Source organism: Chelonia mydas, chromosome 16 (genome assembly GCF_015237465.2).
Source record: "Chelonia mydas isolate rCheMyd1 chromosome 16, rCheMyd1.pri.v2, whole genome shotgun sequence".
NCBI lineage: Eukaryota > Metazoa > Chordata > Testudines > Cheloniidae > Chelonia > Chelonia mydas.
In genome coordinates, this window is record NC_057857.1 from 16,050,848 (window position 1) to 16,068,681 (window position 17,834).

The 17,834-nt window shown below is 41.3% G+C and overlaps 1 protein-coding gene across 10 annotated transcripts in view; it reads right to left on the bottom strand.

Annotated features, from left to right (window-relative positions):
• Window positions 1-13,868, bottom strand: part of TSC1 (TSC complex subunit 1) — a 60,207-nt gene extending 46,339 nt beyond the window's left edge. For 6 of the 10 annotated variants that reach the window (XM_043530494.1, XM_007061030.4, XM_037879455.2 and 3 more), the window contains exons 1-2: window positions 11,534-13,868; window positions 2,780-2,842 (exon numbers count right to left, since the gene is read on the bottom strand). The gene's annotated coding sequence lies outside the window, so the exon portion shown is untranslated. Of the gene's footprint in view, window positions 1-2,779; window positions 2,843-5,089; window positions 5,148-11,533 lie in introns of all 10 variants that reach the window. The other 4 variants (XM_043530495.1, XM_043530493.1, XM_043530497.1 and 1 more) reach the window with 3 other exon arrangements.
• Between the last annotated feature and the right edge of the window lie 3,966 nt (window positions 13,869-17,834).

A 17,834-nucleotide genomic window follows, 5' to 3' on the forward strand; every position in this document is an offset into this window, starting at 1 on the left:
GCTGAAGCACTCCATGAGCTTTACCTAGTGGAGATAAGAGGGGCAGCTCTCAGTAAATTATGGTTAATCCCCTCCCCCCATAGCGCATTAAGGCCAACAATATCAGAGGAGGCAAAGGACTTCTGTTTAAGTTCAAGTGATCTAAAAAAGAAAAGGAGTTTGTGTGGCACCTTAGAGACTAACAAAATCTAAAAAAGTATCTCCATACTACCACTCAAATATGGCTCTCCCCAGAGGTACTGAACTGTATTAGAGAGCACGTCATTTAAAGAGCCCGAAGCTCAGTACACAGATCTTGAGTGAAAGGTTCCTTAAAGAATGTAAAGTATGAAGCAAACGTTTGCTTACGAACACCACATTTTTAGAAAGCCTAGAAGAAAACTTATTTAGTACGATTTCTAATTTGAGAAGAGTGTGCTAGTAGCACACAAAAGGAATAACCAAAAGATTTTTAAGAATGCATACCAGCTGGTCAATGGAAAAGTAGAGACAAATGCAATTTAGTGAAGAGGCAGCTTGGTAAATAACTAAGAAGGGCAATGTCTTATTGATCCTAACCTAGATATGCACAGAAAACTCTCATTCACATTGGAGTGTTTGCCCATTAAAAAAAAAAAAAAGGACAGGATGAGGCTTAATTTGACTCTAGAGTCTACTTGAAGTGTGTCTGTTATAACAGGTGCCAACTATTTAAATCTTCTGCACATAGATGGGATAGCAAGTGTCTCAAATTGTAAAGAATCCCTTTTCAATCGGGTAGCATCCAGAGTTATCAATTGTGACAAATACAACCTGATAGAAGTTTGGTAAATAGCTCCCAATAAAAGCCTTCTATGTGCAGTTTTTATTAGTCTCTAACATTTTATAAAGAAAATTCATTTTCCAATCTCTTTCAAGTAAATAACTTGACCGACAATGAGATCTTCTAATCACCTTTAATTCTGATATTCTTAACTCATATGTTCAATGAAAAACAAAGATACAACCATTATCTTGCAGCAAGGGTAAGCAAACTTAATTTTTAAACAGTGCTTTAATTAAATACTGTAAGCAAAACTCAATGCACAAATCAGAAAATTCTAACTTATGGTTCCCACAGTAACCAGAACCTCCCTGGCCTGCCTGTATTTGTATTAAGTTGTGCTGCTCAGTATGTGACTTACTACATGCAGTAAAGCCAAGTAACAGCAGCTGTAGTAACCATAACTGAATTTCCTGACTAGCAGCTGCTATGTGGCTACATTGCATGTATTAAAACACAAATTTAACAGCATACAGTAATACTAAGTACAGGATAGCAGAATTCTGGTCACTGTGGGAACCATTGCCTTGAATTTCCTGATTTGTGCATTTAAAGTTTCACTCCTCATATTGCATTAAAACAGATTCTGAAAATGAAGTGCATTTGCTTTTGTAAAAAAAAAAAAGAGAGTGTCTGAAAACTGCAAGTATCTCAAGTGTATATGTACTGGAACAAGGAGACCAAATCCTTCACTTTGATTCAAATCCTCCAACATTCATTGGGAAAATGCCTATCTTAAACATTTAATCTGTCTCATTCCCAAATACAAAGGTAATGAGAGTGTGCATGGGTCTACAGGATGAAGTCCGAACTACTGTTGTGGCATCTTTCTTTACTCTTTGCTTCCAGCATTGGGAACAGCAAAGTGTTATGCCTGCTCTTCTGAAAAGAAAAATATTAATGCCAATTTCAAGACATGAACACAACCCACCAAATGGATACAAGTAATAAAGTAAAGGCTACAACCCCCACTATGGTAGGTGCTGCTATATAGTCGTAAAAATTGGTCAGGAACCAGCAAAACCAAACTCTCCAAGCTCCAGAAAGACAGTCACACAGGCTTAAACTTTTATATTTGAAAAGTCCTAGATTCATGGAAACTGAATGATTTCAATACATTACTTCACCATCACACAAACTTTTGGAAAGAGTGTTTGGAAAGGATGTGGCGGGGGGGAAATGGATTGATACTCAGAGCTTCAACAGGAATTCCAAGAACCCCTTAGAGTGGGAAGAGAAGGACTTAAGCCAAAAATTTCTGCAGATTTCAGGCTTTCATTTTTAAAAAGTTAAATTCCTAGCTTTTATGTTTGCAAATAAAACCAGCTGTAGTGCCGTCTTCCCAAACCTGCTAGGATGGCTCCGATGTCTACTGCTGTTCGTAGCTTTACCAAGAAACAGTATGAAGATAACAAAACTCCGGACAGTTTCAGTGCCAATATTCAGAATGTTGTGAGCAGTAATGAATCAAGAATTTTCACACTCTTAACACTAATTGGGAAAGCTATGAACAGAGACAGGCACTGGAGTTATTCAAGGAGAAGGAATGAAAAAACAAAGGTTGAGAAACAGTGGTGACAACTCTTCCTTCACAGCAGCCAGGAACTTAGCAGTAGGAAGACAAGACAGAAACCTCCTCCCTTCTAGCAGCTAGGGAAGGGCTTTAGATAAGATGCTTACTAGTCACAACCTGATGCAAATGATGGAGTTTCCCTCCTTCCAGCAGCGTCCAGGGACAGCACATTTACCAGCAGCTGACGTGGCAGAAGGGCCTTGGCGTCTCACTAGGCTTTCCCCCACCAATAATCTCACTGGTGAGGGCCCTACCCTTTGTATTTACCTCTGGCTAGTAGGTTCTGGACAAATATTACAAGTCCTGAACTATTCTCCCCCCACAGAAGTCCTCCCTCAAAATCAGGGTTGAAATACAACAGAGCGTGCAGGGGAAGCTTTTAACTGCTGTTGGGTATGCTGTACCTGTTCTGTGGACAAGTAGGACTTCAGTTTCCAGTGCTGTCAATCTGGCACCTTTCATGATCACTGAATTGAAAAAAGGACAGAGAGATTAGCATATGCTACCATTAACACTGTTATAAAGCAGTTGAAAAAGCCTGCTGTTATGTTTCACTGCAGTTTTGTCGTTCCTGCATTACAACATCAGCCCCCAGTTTGAGTAACAACCAAGTAAGTTGCATGGTTACTTCTTCTGGTTCTTGATAGCCTAAAGCCACAAGAGAATCAACAAAATGTTGGCTTCCACATTCATATTTGTGCTTAATGGTATGAATTTACAAAACCTGCTATGAAGAGAAATTTTTTAGTGTATACCTTTAATAAACACAAGATTTTTGTATTTAAACATTCCCCTAGAGAATCATGAACCCAAATAATTGGACAGAGAAGAGGATTTTAGACAGAAGTGAAGAGGACCATTTCATTTTGCTGTCCAAATTGAGCAAGATACAAAACTAAAATTAAAACTGTAGAAAATAAAAGATTAAAATTCAGTTTTGTCTACAGTGTTAGTAACAGAATCAAAGACTTTAAATAAACATGTTTTATGTTAACAGGATTGCTTTAAAAAAAGGAAGCTGTACTTTTTTTATATACATACATATATATAAAAATAAACACACTTGCGCATCTCAAGATGATTCATTACAGAAAATAATTCCATTCACACACCTAAACTTTTGGGCCATTTCTATTACTTGGACACATTGCTATGAGTTAGCTGGGGGCTGTAGGGCAGTCTCAGATATTTATAAGATCATATAATTATTAAGCCTGACACTTCAATGATTCTCTTGCTCAGTACCTTTACTGATAAGTTGTGTTTTAAAACGTGAGCTGGGTTTATCCAGTTCACGGGTGAAGCCATGGACACACCAGATACCCTACTGAGGGACTGTCACAGTACAGCTGCCTGGCCTTGCATAGAATTGCAAAAGTTAGAAAAGGAGAAAGATTTAGACCACTGAGTCAATCCCTATACAAGCAATAAGCACAGGCCCCTCAAAGGGGAGCGATATCACTTGATCCTCTGAAGAAAAAGGTTTTTGGTGTAACTGGGTAGAGTGGCAGCCAAGAAGTTATATTTAAACACCTTCAAAAGAGGTGCTTTTGAAAACTTATTATGCACGTGGGCTTGATTTTGTATGGGGAGGTGAGGGGGTTATTTCTTAGCACTTATAGAGCAATTTATACAGTAGAAATGATGTAGGTTAACTTATGATGTATTTCAGTTTTCCAATTAACTGACTTAGAAATACCATTTCTTCTTCCAGTGAATCTCATTACTCGTTTAGTTTACTTAAGTTTTTGCCTGTCATTCTCAGGATGGACAGTGAGGAAAAATACACATTCATGTGTAGGAACAAAGACAAGATTACACAAAGTGATAACCACTGACCATTCCCAACAGAAGAAAGACAGAAGTGTGAAGAGTAACAGGAAAATGGTTGCAAGTTCAAAGTTGGCAACTTAGTTGTTTTTACAAGAGGTATATCATTCGCAACAAACTATCCAATAATGTTCCAACAATCTATGTTACTAGCATGGCTACAGCATATACACTTTGCTCTTCCCTTTAGCAATAAAACTTTAATTCAGTCTTCAGCAATCATGGCTGGACAGTCAAAGTGAAATGTCAGTCCATTTATAAGCAAGCAGTGTTATGTTCAGAGTCCTTCAATAGTCAAATGTTTCAAATGTAAAAGCTATCCCTTCACACAGTCTGACTGACGATTCCAACGGGGATCAATAGCAAGACTTCCAATGGAAGATACTTAACAGGAGACTATTAACACCTGTTTCAAATTCTCATCAGCAGTTTGTTTTCAAGTGTTTTCCAAAGCAGATGGGTGGTTCTTTATTTTTACAGGGATTGGACCACACGAGCATCCAGAGCTTGCCAAAGTTAAAATGTGAGCCTTCGGGAAAGGGACTGCATTTTATTAAGGCAACTGAGATATGAAGGAGAGAGAGGAATAAAACACACAATCCTTTATTAGAAAAAGGAAACAAAAAACAAAACACAAAAAACCAGCTAGCCCGCTCTCTAGCCTACGTTCAAGAGAGTTAATGCACTGGCCTTTCACTTCAGCAACTGCATTCAAACCCTGAATAGATCATAAATGGGTTAGTCTCAAACTCCCCTCTGAGTAGGTCTACACCTCTAAGTTTGACAGTTAAAACCTTCACCTGAGACATCCACATTTTTAATAGGCATACTACACATCAGGATTGAGGTACATTGGCATAACTGTATGGGAGAAAACTACTTGCCTGCAAGCAACACGGTCTACAACCAAGCAGTCTGTTCCTTGATTTCCGTGGCCACTATCTGCAAGATTATATAATGGAGTTAGAGAGCTTGATGCCTCAATTGCTTTTTTGGGATATGGAATCTGCCAAACACAGGATGCTGGTGAATCCATTCCAGAACAATAGTGAAGTAAAGTTATTATTTCACAACTATTTGGTTGCCTAAATTAACAGAATTGGTGATCTAAGTCGTTACTAGTGCACATATCCACATCAAAACAGTGACAAGCGACACCTATTTTGAGACCCAGAGGCCAAAAACAGAAGGGGCGTAAGTTCTAGCCTACTCTTTTACTCTACTATGGACTTGTCTACACTGTCCTTTTTCTTCTGATCTCCCTCTGTCATACCACCAAGGCAGGTACAACTACAGTAGGGTTTCCACTACTGTAGACAGAGTGTAGACTTTCATTTAAAAAAAAGCATCCTCTATAAATGCTCAGAATAGGTCTAGATGACAGTGGTAATAACACCAACAGCAGCTCCTCACTAGCGTGCTTGCTATCGTTAGAGCACGTGAAGCTATATTGGTGTTAGTACACCAGTGGGAAATTAAGAAAAATGCCCATGTAGGAAAAGCAGATAGGTCTCTCAAGCACAAGGTTCCACAACACGATGAGAGGAGTGTGGGGAAGCATTGTTGGTGATGTACCTGTTCTGCAGATAAATGAATGTCAAACTTTAGGGTGTCAATCTGTTTAAATTTAGTCTTCACAAAACCTGACAAAGATGAGGAGGATAGTAAAGAACATGGCTGTTCTATCAGAGATGTAGTTATCTAAAAGAATTACTCAGTTCCCTAACTAATTAAACCTTGGAGTGACCTTGTGCCAGTAAATGCAGAATGTTCCTAAAAGACATGTCAGTCAGTGGCCAGTGGATTGTACACTATTACTGCTCTATTTTTATAGAAGTACTAACAATCTTCACTCCAATAAGCTGATTTTTTAAACATGTGTAAAAACATTCTAAATAAAAGTTTCAAATTTATACTGTACAGCATCTTGCAACCCGATTTGATATATTGCTGAAGTTAAATGAAAACAGTAAGTAACACAATACCATGAACTAAAAACGTTTAAGGCAAATTAAATACTTTGCCGACATAAGGTTTCAAATGAATTATTTGTTGATATAGTCTTAAGCTGTCAATTGTGGCTTTCTGATCAACCTGGTCTATGACGCTCACTGTAAGACAAAGGAACTCATATTTCCGCATCACTCTTGAAGACTAAGCTACAAGTTGTCCTCTAATAATTAAATCCATTTTAAAGCCAATTTTGGGAAAGTATTTAATGTCTATAAGGAGACAGTGTGTTCCAAAGAAAAACACAGGTTTGGAAGATGTATACCCATTCCTGCCCAAAGACCTGCTGTATAATCTTCTGCAAAAAACACAGACATCACTTGAGTTTCTCTTCTGTAAGGTGGGGAATACAGATACTTAACCCTACTGTGTAAAACACAGAAATCTTCAGATGAAGACTATTATAGCTGTTTGGTATTATTATATCCAACTAAGATTTGGAATATTGTCAGTAGTAAACCAGCTCTCCATCTGACCCTTGTACTAATGTGAAGAACAGTCACTTCCTTCATCACCGTTTACACTGTGCACAAGACAGACTGAAAACAAAATTCCTTATTTCCCAGTTTGCATGCTCTCAGTCCCCTATTAGGGGCAGTAAATTCAGCAAGATACTGTCAATGCTTGGAGTTGGCAGGATGAAAATGGTGAATCAATAACTTTTCTTCCAGTTTATCACTAGGTACTTTAGCCTCTAGTATTTATATCTTTTTTGTGGCTAATTTTAATATCTTCTACAAGGAAAGTCAAGATCCCTTGGTTGGGTATTAAAAAAAAATAAAAGAAAAAGTGAACTTGTTTAAGTGTTTACACACACACACAAGTTCGTCCCCTCCCATTGAAAAATTAGAAATAGCTATAGCAAATTATCCTAATCTTACATTCAGGAGCTTTCACAAAAGAGAATCTTATTAAATGAGTCAAAGCAGTAGGACTAAAGAATTGGCCTACAGAGAAGGAGGGAGAAGCCAGGAAACCTCAATTATGGGACCTATAAACGATGTGTTCCTTTCAAGGTGCAGTTTGCCCACAAGTCATTGTAACCAGTCAAGGAACAATAGACTGAGGCCAGAAAGGAAAGGGTAAACAAAGCATCTGTACAGTGAAAGAGATAATGGGATCTCTCTACAGGGTACAGGACTTCCACACACATTTTTGTCAAGAGAAAATTTTCTTCTGTTGTGAGCTTTTATCCCAAGCAGAAGAAAGGAACACACATTTCCTCCATAAAGGTAATACCACTTCCTATAGTAATACAGATTCAGACAAGTGAGGCACTTTTTCTATTGCTGACATCAGTATTTCACCCCACTTGCCATGACTTTACGTTTGGCGGGGGGGAGGGAGAAGAGGCCAACAAACTGTTTCAAGATGCCTCCCATAAGGGAGACGAAATGTTACCAAACACAGAAATGCTTCAACAGCACATGACCTCCACTAACATCCTGGACTCTTCACAATCAGGAATTAGACTTGGCTATGGTACGACAAACCTTCAAGCTCATACTACTCCACCTAATTAGTATTTTAGGCAGACACCACAAGGTGCTGCTTAACCAGTATTAGTGGACAATGGGAGTGAATGGTGGTGTAATCACTCCTTTCAATGAGAACTCAGAAATTGATAAGCAATTGCTCCTCATCCTCAGGAGCACTCATATACAGTCCCAAAAGGATTAATGCTGTCTCCTCTTGCTTGAGATACAAGACTTCCGAGAGCCTACGTGTCACCATGGGTTCTACTGCCATCAATATCCTAACAGTGCCCATTTGTACACTTCCTTCTCAGGTAAGACTATCATCATTGCCACAAAGATAATGGATGAAATAAGTGACAATGAAAAACAGTAACTCAACTCAGAAGAGAGTAATGCTTGTATGGAGAGAGAAGCACTGAACAGCTAACCAAAGCACTGACCACACACTCTACAAAATACACGGGCTTTCCAATTGTCGAAACAGTAATTACCCTAAGGCCATGCAAAGTTAATCTTTTCCCTCTGGCTGCAGAAAGTAGCAAAAGATATCCTTCCACTCCCAGACTTACAAAGCTGCACTGTTTCCTCTCAGACCTAGCAACTATGATGCACACATTTGTCTAGTCTTAACCAACACCACTATGTAGCTGGGATTACAACAGTCCAAACAATAACTCCAGCATGTTATAATATGTGGCAGCCTGCATTTCAATAGAATTAGCCACTAGTAACACATCACACATCTCCTCTGCCCTGTTCACTTGCAAGTCCAATGTAAGCTGCCAGTTCTAAACCTAGCTACTTACCAACTACTGAGCTAAAATCATAGTTGCCTAGCCTGTCCATTTTCATCTACCTTTTTGCAAAAGGTTACCCTCAACAGGAAGGAAGAAAAAAGAAAAAAAATCAAGGTTAAACAGACAAATCCTAGGACTGTAAGAGCAGAGTCCAATTCAGTGTTTTTTATGCTTCTCTTGAAATTGTGTTTTGTGCCAAGATACTATGCTAATTGCTTCCCTATAAATACCTGACAGAGGAAAAAAAGAAGAAAGTTAAAAAAGCATGTCAGGAAAGGGGTGGGGGGGTGGGAATGAAGCTTGGTAGGGCTGATACTCTTTGGCCCTTTGATAGAAGCCATCGACTTACTGCTAATAAGCCATTACTAACCTGAAAGAGAATTTATTTTAGCTCTGCTTACAAGACTCAAAATAGATTACTATTTAATAAAAGCAGTATAATAAAATGGATCATTCTGTTCCTTTTTTTAAGTAAATACCTTGTCAGATCCTTTAGGTAAACTAACAGGCAAGGGAAGGGCTCTACAGTCCACAGAGATATATAAGCATCAGGCCTCTCCTAAATCTTGAGAACAAATTTTTGTCAACAACAGTACTCTTGGCACATGTTCACTGAACTGGGCTGCAACTACCCTGCTCTTGAATATAGTGCAAGACAGATAAGGTAACTAGTCTGGTTAGACTAAGCATTTTAACTCCCATAGAAATTAAGGAAAATACTTGATACTCTCTGGGTTGCATGTAAGGTAAGAAAGAAAACAGTGCAGATACACAAGGCATACTGAAGGCAAACATTTGCCTTTCTAAATACAGCTGTTCTGGTTCCGGTAATCCCACTGACTATATTAAAACTAAGTGACCTAGTTTGTGGCCACTACATTGTGAATTCTATCCTAAGCCATTATAATACCCCTTTAAAAAGCCATACACCTGACTGCTACATATCATACAAATCCCACAGTCCCCCAAGGACACCATTAGAGGATGTTCTGTTTACTCATTTGACTTGCTGACTTGTCATTGTTGAAGGCATATTTTCTGATTGTTTTCTATGGTAGAACATTCAGTTCCTGTAAAGACCAGTGTCAGTGATCAGATACTCCACTTGCAACATGAGGTGAACAAGATCTTTGATAGTGCAAGACTGCTAGGGTTAGATAAAAAAAAATCAGCATCCTACTAATCAGCATCAGTTCTAGATCACATATGTATGTTTTAATCCAGAAGTCACTATAGAAACCAAAAGATTGTTTATTAAAATATCTGTAGTTGGACTATACACCACAGATTAAAGCCCTTTAACAAAGAGCAAAATAGTTTTAGTCAATATAACATTTGAGTATAAAAACTAAGTGTTAGACACCTTGTCAAAAAAAGAGAGAATTGAGATTTGCTTTAAGTGATTTTACCTTATCTAAATCAGCTGCTGTAACCATCATATTTTAGTTTAAACAAAACCTGCTTTCTCAATGAAGTCATGTGGGTCTCCTTCGTTGTTCAAAAAAAGTTACAAAACTAAATCTCTCTCTTTTATAAAGCTCTTTTTAATTAATGATTTTACTGTGCATTTAAATATTACCCAGCAGTGTTTATAATTCAACACCAAAGCCTTGTACTAGTGCACAACAGGAAATGAAATCAACTAAGAACCACAACAAAAAAAAGTGTGTATTCTTATCACAAAAAAGTAAAACAAACTGCATACATTGTGGAAGATCTAATTTTTAGTTCTTTGTTTTCAAATGTCTAAAATATTGTTAGTAACAAACGAACTGAAAAGAGTTATTTGATCTAACAGTATCATTATAATACCACTTCCATTCTGACAAGCTTACAGTGACTTGTACAGAAAATAACTTATAATAATTGTAAGTCTGATCCTATGGCATCCTGAAAACCTTCAATTCTAGCATCTCCTAGGAGGTGCTCAGGATCCAATTTCAAGAGTTAGAAGTGGTTTTGGACACTCCAGCTACTCCCAAATGTCCCTGCCAATTTGTGTGGTTTCAGACCCACATGCTCCTTACAGGCCTGTGTTTCTCTCCCTTGTTGACTTGTATGAGACTCTCACAAACAATAAGAGAAAGAGACTGGCTGTATTATTCTGCTTCCCCCATACAAATTACATACAAAGTAAACAAAGACAGAAAGAAAAAAATAATTTGGCTCTACCCTCTTAGATTTAGTCCTCTCACGTGTTACTTGTAACACTAACAAAATATTTTCAAGCAAAAGTGTGATTTTTTTTAAAAGTTAATAGTATCCAAGCAATTTTTCCATTGACTTGACACATCAGCCATTCCACAAGAGAATGAGAAAATCCTTTATCACCAGAGAAAGAAACTTTTAAAAACTGCTTTAAAATTAATCTCAAAGGAACGAGTCCCCCTTGCAAATGTGTGAGAGTCCTTGGGGTCAGGTCTGGAAATTGCCACTCAGCATTTGAAAGGAAGGTGCAGAGTCTGCTTCCACAGTCAATGCACCAGATGAATAAAACAAAATAGAGAGAGAAACCATCTTAAAAGGAGATGCCCAGAGGAGCCGTGTCTGGGCAGAGTCACATGGGGGAGCTGATGACAAAGACCAGGTTTAACTGGGGGACACAAACAAGGGGGGGAGGGGGAAATTACACGTTATTCATCCTCTCTCTTCCCCCCCCCACAACTTCTTTCCTTCCTCTCCTCCACCCCCATCTATCCCCTCTCCTCACTCCCCCTCCTCATTCCTAACATCTCCCATCCCCTTCTTCTCCCTCATCACCTCCTCTCTCCTATCCCCCATCTATTCCCTCCCCCATCTATCCCTCCTCTCCTTCCTCCCCCTCCTCACTCCTAGCATCTCCCATCCCCTTCCCCCTCTATCCCTCCTCTCCTTCCTCCCCCTCCTCACATCTCCCATCCACTTCCCCCTCTGTCCCTCCTCTTCTTAATCCCCCTCCTCACTCCCAGCTTCTCCAACGCCCTTTTCTTTCTATCCCCTCCCCCTCCTTTCTCTCTCTCACTCTTCCCCAGCTCCCTCCTGGCTGGGGGTCCGGGATACTCACCCCTCCTTCTCTCCAACTCAGCTGTTTACCACTCGGGGCTCCTCTAGCCCACAGGGCGCCGCCATCTTGGCCCTGCCTCCCTCCTCCCTCCTCCCCCAGCCGAGCTAGTCACTCCTCGAATCCCTCCGCTGCAGAAAGTAGTGCGCGGGACCACCCCCGTCTGCGCGATACGGCGCCGCCTGCCCACGCCCCGCCCTCGCTGTTTCCTCTGAGCGGCCTCTGTCCCTCGGCGGTCCGCGTTCCAGGCTTGGGATGCCCCGCGCCGAAATGGCGCGGAGTTATCTCAAGAGGGAGCGAAGCGACCCCAGAGCGGTCTCGTGATTCTGGAGAGGGCCGCAAGAAGCGCCGGCTGAGGATCACGTGATTCGGAGTCTCCGGGAGGGAGTGGGCGGGGCGAGGCAGGCTGGGAGGTAAACAAGGCCTGCTGCCTGTGGGGGCGAGGCAGGCTGGCTCTGGTAGTGGGCCTGGACCTGCTGCAGCCTCAGCGCCTAGCACCCAAGGGTGTCTGAGTGCTGAGCTCAGGCAGCTTTCCAGGCAGGCTGTCTGTCATGTTACAGTGCCAAGGGCACAGCATGCTGACGCACGCAGCCGCACACAGGAGGTGTCACACAGAGTGACACTCGGCAGCTCGTTGTGGCACCACCCTGGTGACATGCCACGGTGGACACGCAGTCACAACACGCCGTGGCCACGCTCAGTGAGGCCACCGTTGCGCTGACATCTGCAATGACAAGCCCCGGCCGCACCACGGCAATATTATAGCACCTCAATGCAATACTCTGACACCATGTTGCCAGGGTGACAGAAGATGGTGATGCCACTGAAATCCATGGACTTACACTACATATAAACGTGACCTATGTGGACCTCCCCCTGACCTTCTCAACCAGGATGTGCTCCTATGCGGTGTTGCCCAGCTCCTGGCATCAATTGGCTCTCAGCTTTCATTGAAAAAAAAAGGAAATGTCTAGTCCTCGTGGTTGCAGAGGAAAGCTGGAAAACATGAAGCAAGGCTCAGAAACGGAAAAGTAAATGAAAAGAACCTCAGCACTATTATTTTTTTTAAAAAATCTCAAGATTTTTGCCACTTGTGGTTTTGGGGGGCCCTAACTCATGCTTTTTGAATGCTTGAGGTTGGCAGTACTGTTTTGGTGAAGTAATGATCAAATGAGCAGCACATCTCTCTGTTTTCTTGTGTAATGCACCTCTGCAATTTCCATTCATCCGCAGATCGTACTGTTACCAGTTTAAAACAGGGATCTAATGAAGCCCCATTTTTATCCTTCTTTTGTCTTCTCTAAGCCATGGTGAATTTCATTTCTGGAAACTCCTGAAATTTTTTTAGCCATATAATTCCCATGGAGCGCTGTAATTTTTAACCTTACCATTGCAAATGTACAAAATTGGCTGTCCTAGAATCTATCAGCCAGAGTGCCATTTCAAATTGACATTGCAATGAACAAGCTCCTTCATAGCCCACAAAGAACAAAACTACCTTACTTGTAAAAGTACGTGGAAGGTATAAGAAAGCATATGGCTGTGTGTCGGGGGCACTATTGAAAACTCACAGCTATCAAAATATTCTGTTCTTTTAGGCTATCAGTTGCTGTGGTTGCCAGTGTACTTTTAACCTGGGACAAAGAATGTGTTGCAGCACCACCATGTGTAAAAATAATAGTACTGCATATCTGAAAAAAAAACATCCTTGCAACACTGGCCCAGTTCCACCCCTGATGTAACTCCATGGCCTTCACCAGAGAACAGTGGTGGTCCCACCAAGTTCTGCCCACACCAAGCTCTGCCCACTCAAGATACCAGAATGAGATTAGACTCACAGCAGATTGTGCAGATGTTCAAAATGTGACCACCTGGGTTCAGCTGGACTCCTCAAACTCGGCTCCCCAGCAATGATACATCCTTGCACAGGCCAGATTAAGGCAAAGACACGATAGACACATACTTAGTGCCACTGTAGCCAGACTCATGGGATACTATGAGAATCTAAGCTTTCATTTAAAAAAAGTTTCTAGGCTCAGGGTTGTGCAGAAAAGCATGAAAACATGATCCGAGAATAACTTTAGGTTTATGTGAAATAATATTTACAAGACAGTATGGAGGCATGCACCATTGTTGCAAAAAATTTACAGGAAAACTCTGAAGTCTGGTATGCTCAAAATGTGATCTACTTTTTACTTTGAGTTAGCAAAGTTCACGCCATTCTTTATATTTTTAATGATCTATATAGTGATGGATTGCAAAATGCTTTATGAGCTGATGTACAAACCTTGCACAGGGATCACTTCAGCCCTTGCCAAAATGCAGCAACTGTGGGAAGATGCGTAACATTTCACCCCTTCAGGTTTGGAGATTAAGTATATCTTATCCAGTTCAAAGTGCAAGAATTTAGGGCAGAAGAATGAAATTATGTAAAACAGGGGTTCTCCTGCCTTTTAATTTTGTAGACCATTCATGGACCTCTCACCAACCATCTCTTTACCCCGCACCCCAGTCTCCATATAGGTTGGTTCTCAAAAAAGTTTCATTCTATGGGCTAGCAGGAAGAGTTCTGTGGCTCTCTGGTGATCCACAGGCTACAGATCGTGAACCTCTGGCCTGATTCTGCAACTCATACTAGTAGTCCCTTTGTAGCTAATGAGAATTCTCTCATAAGGGTGGCAAGATAGAGCCTAGGTTCAAGGAAAATAAAAGCAGGATTATAATGCTACCGGTGAGGTATCCGTCACTCTTTAACTACTGCAGCACTAGATGGCATATGTTACAGCTCTGATTGCTCTCCCTGTGGAACTGAGATCCCTCTGAGCTTGTTTCCCTTGATGTTGCACCTGCAATAGGTCATCCTATTGTAGGGTGAGAAAGAGTTTCTAGATGTGAGCATGTCTCTAACCTAGTCCTGCTTTGTGCATTACAATTAATTTTTATTCCAGTCTGGGCTGAGTGGGCTTTTTTTTCTCTCCCTGCTGTGCTGGGGACATGTTTATTTAATCTTCCTCGAAAAAAGATCTCAAATTAGGCTGAGTTTCAGAAAAGAAATGGAAGCAATTAGTGGTGTTATTCCGCATTGACTTAATTACCATAGTACTACCAGCACAAAAGGAAACCCAGACAAGCTGGGAGGGGTTTGCACATGCTTCTTACCGCTGGACAGACACAAAAAGGAAAGAATAGTGCATAAAGAGTGTTTTTTGTTTGATATAATTAACCTTGCCTTAGTCTTATTTACCTACATACTTCAATGATTTGTTTAATGTGCCCATCATGAGCCATCTGAGCATGTGATGTGTATTAAGAGCAGGTAGCAAAACTCAGAATTAAATTGTCCTCAGTGGACAGCACAAATAGCCCTGCCTCCAGTATGCCCCCAGTGCACCATGGGTGAAATTCACCCTTGTGCAAGGAGCCAGCACAAACCTAAGCAGTCTCACTTAAGCCCTCCATGGCAGCCTGCCTTCCTTCCTCCTAGGTCCTGCAGAGGGTGCTCTACTGGTTCTGGAAATTTCAAGGGGGAACAGATGAGATGGGGAATGAATCAGCTGAAGCAGGGCCAGACAGATATGTATTGTGTCCACATCAGCCCAGTGGAGATCAGGGCAGAAAGAAAATACAGCCCCAAGTGATCAGGGCAGAAAGAAAATACAGCCCCAAGTGTATCCATAGTGGGAATCCCCCTCAAAGGGTGTGCCTCTGGGGTAGCTGCTGCTGTGGGAGCTCTCTCAATGGGCTTCTCTGCACTGCAAAGTTAACTGGAGTTATGACATGAGAGTTGCCCTGTCCACACACAAAATCCTTCAACTCAAGTTGTGCAGCCCATCAGGGCGTTTCGGGTAAAACCCAAGTGATCACAACTCATCAGCTACTGACATGACCACTCTGTAGGATGGACACAGGCTAGTGTCCTCCAATGTCTTGCCACAATTCCTTGTGTGCCCAGAAAGGACAGACAACTCTCATACGTCACTGGGAAAGAATTCATAGTGTGGCTCAGCTTAATGCGGCACTAAAAACCAAGGGATGTGCCCCCAGAACTCTTAGTGCCACACACAAGTGAGTGCAGTTCCAGTGTGGACACAGCAGCTCCAGTGTTATTTCAGCATGGCCGCTCTCATTCAAGGTAGGCTAACTTAGGGGGACTAACTCAAGTGTACATGCAATTGAGTTAATATGCAGTAAAGACAGCTGTGGCTCTATTGAAGGAAGGGTGATAATAGTTACTCTTTGATCCTCAACTTCCCATGAGGTATAATAGGGATAATAATAATCCTTCCTTCCTCCTGCCCTTTGTCTGTGCTGTGTATTTAGATTGGGGGCAGGGACTGTCTCTTATGTACAGTGCCTAGCACAATGGGGCCCTGATCTTGGTTGGGCCTCTAGGCTGTGTTGGGCTACATATAATAATTAATAAAACAACTGTACCTATTATGTTAATGATCTGATTGTGTGCAATGACATCTCTGCTTTGGGAGATTATGGCAAACTGGGACAGTGGATTGGCTGGTATAAATGTCATAGTTCCAGCTGTGCTCCTCCCCATTGGTCACTGAGGCCCAGGAATCTAGCTGTCATCCTTCTAGTGAGCACTGGACACTACACGCTTTGAAGCCTTTGACACCTGATTCAACCAGCTGGGTTTGGTGAGAATTTATTGAGTACGTTGCTGGGTTCCCTGCACAGTTTGCCCAGCAAACAAAACCTAATAGAGTCATGCCCGATTGGGTGGCTGTTTTCCCCAACTACAGTCCCAGAACCAGATTCTAGCCCTAAGTGTTTCATGAAATAACATCTCAACCCTTTCACCAGCCTGTCATCTTTCCCTTTTGTTTAATTCCTGCAATTCTCTTCCCATAAAATCCCCCTGAAGTTCCAGTTCACTTATTGGTTTTCTTTCACAATGCATGTTTTTGTAGGGGGAAATGTAATCCCACAAATGTCTGTGTTTAAGAGGATGCAAATCAGTTTGCCAGCAGAATGCTGTGTGAACAGTTTCTTTCATGCAAAACTCTGCTAGATAAATAAAAATCAAAGGGGGGAATAGGAGGGAGGAGGTAGAGGAGATGTTGCTTCTATAAACAACAAGAATTAATTATCATTCAACAAAATCACAGATGTGACAGAATCAAAAACCTTAAGATCTGAATCTTTCTGAACTTTGGAGAAGTCTAGATCTAGAGCTAAATGTTGCAACAAAACCTATAGCAACGGCCCTTGCCTTGTCTAGTATCCTGGGGAAGTAAGGAGTCTGAAGGGCTGGCTGTGCATTGTAATTTGAGATAGCACCAGCAGATGGCACGACAAACAGAAAACCTCACAAGAACTGTCATTAGTAAAGAGACAAGGTGGATGAGGTAATGTCTTTCAGTGGACCAACTTCTGTTGGTGAGAGAGACAAGTTTTTGAGCTACACAGAGTTCTTCCTCTGTGTAGCTTGGACTCTGTGTAGCTTGGAAGCCTCTCTCTCTCACCAACAAAAGTTGGCTCAATAAAAGATATTACTTCACCCACCTTCTCTCTCGACTATCCTGGGACCAATATGGCTATAACAACACTGCATATTATGAGTAGACTCTAAAATACCTGTCACTTATATGTAGTAGTTTTACTTCTTCAGGATGATTGTAACATTGCAACAGGATCTCTTTTAACTGTAAAAGAAATGGTATTGCTTCCTTATACTTGCACCACGTTGAACTGTATAGGACAAAAGGACACGTTGATTCCTGGTGGACTGGTTCTCCAAAAAATAAAGTGTATTTGAAAAGGTTCCTACTGAGCAGCAAAACTCCACTAAGTGAAAGCTTTTCTTTGATGGCATCCATGAGCGTGTTCTGTACTCCATGCATGGATATGCATCTGATCTTAGATTACACTTCTTAAATTGTAAACTCCTTGGGCAGACACCTTGTCTACTCCATGCTCTGTACATTGCTGAGCATGCTGATAGAGCACAACGCTTTGCACATGCCATAATACAAGTGTGTCTCTGATAGGGAAGATCAGAGAGAACAGGAGAAAGTGGAGGACAAGTTTTTATCGGCATGTCATTTGGGGAGATCATATTACTATCAGTGCAGCAAGTGAGAGCACTGTCTAATGATTATTGCAAGTTGCTGGTATTCAGAACTCACAGATTCTGTTCCCAGCTCTCTACAGACTCACTGTGTGATTTTGGGCAAGTCAGTTTACCTCTGTGTGACTACATTTCCCCATTTGCAAAGTGCCTCACAAAGGTGTTGTGATGTTCAATTGTTTCATATTGGTAAATTCCTTTGTGATTCTTGGGTGAAGG